Source organism: Hippocampus comes, unplaced genomic scaffold (genome assembly GCF_001891065.2).
Source record: "Hippocampus comes isolate QL1 unplaced genomic scaffold, H_comes_QL1_v1.1 C16770170, whole genome shotgun sequence".
Lineage (NCBI taxonomy): Eukaryota > Metazoa > Chordata > Actinopteri > Syngnathiformes > Syngnathidae > Hippocampus > Hippocampus comes.
The window spans coordinates 1-828 of NW_017838558.1; the positions used below are offsets into that span (position 1 = coordinate 1).

Consider the following 828-nt stretch of genomic DNA (forward strand, 5'->3'; position numbering starts at 1 on the left):
TTTTTTTTTAAATTTTACTTCAGGCAAATGTCAATGTTTTTAGAGCAATATGTTATTCTTTTCAACTCGTTTTAAAATTTTTGTTTTATCACTTTTATTTTTTTAAATATAAAGTATTAGTCGAATGCATTATTAAAAAGATAAGAATAAGTCACCTTTTTGAATGAGTAAATTCATTGTTACTACTGTAATTTCTGTTTGTTTTTCAGGAAGAAGAAGAAGAGGAGGAGGAAGACTTAGTGGTATATTGGACCACCACTTAGTTGTGGGCGATAGGGAATGTGCCGGCCCACGTATAGTGGAAATTGCCGTATAGTTGATGCTCATTGAAATTAAATTTAAATGTTTAGGGGGGGACATGTTCCAAAGTGTGTTTGGTCTCATAAGAAATTAAATAAATCCCAAAAGGGAAAAAAAAGAGTCAAGCTTATAGAGTCATGTAATTGTCATTTGCTTCTCCTGTAAGATTAAGAGAACAATCATTTAAAATTGAAAATCAGATTTACATACCCCCACCCCCATACCCCCACCCTAAGTCCATATCATGCAGCCTTACTACCCTTTTTAAATACCGGTACATAATTTTGAAATTGTATGTGACAGTGTTAGTTTCTGTAATGCTGCTGTTTTGCAGGATCCCCTGGAAACGATGCGCGAAAAGTGTGCTGAGATCGAGCACTGCGTACATACTCAAGCACGTCTGGAGCAATGTGAGACCAGAGTGAACGCTCGCTCCTCCACAACGGAAGACTGCACCGAGGAGCTTTTTGACTTCCTCCATGCTAGGGACCATTGTGTAAGTGAGAAGCGACTGCCTTTTTTTTTTTT

At 37.0% G+C, this 828-nt stretch overlaps 1 long non-coding RNA gene across 1 annotated transcript; it reads left to right on the forward strand.

The window, feature by feature from the left end:
• The first annotated feature begins 146 nt into the window (after window positions 1-146).
• Window positions 147-785, forward strand: LOC109509099 (uncharacterized). The gene is made up of 2 exons (XR_002166868.1): window positions 147-242; window positions 635-785. It is a non-coding gene; the product is annotated as an uncharacterized LOC109509099 (long non-coding RNA).
• Window positions 786-828: the final 43 nt, after the last annotated feature.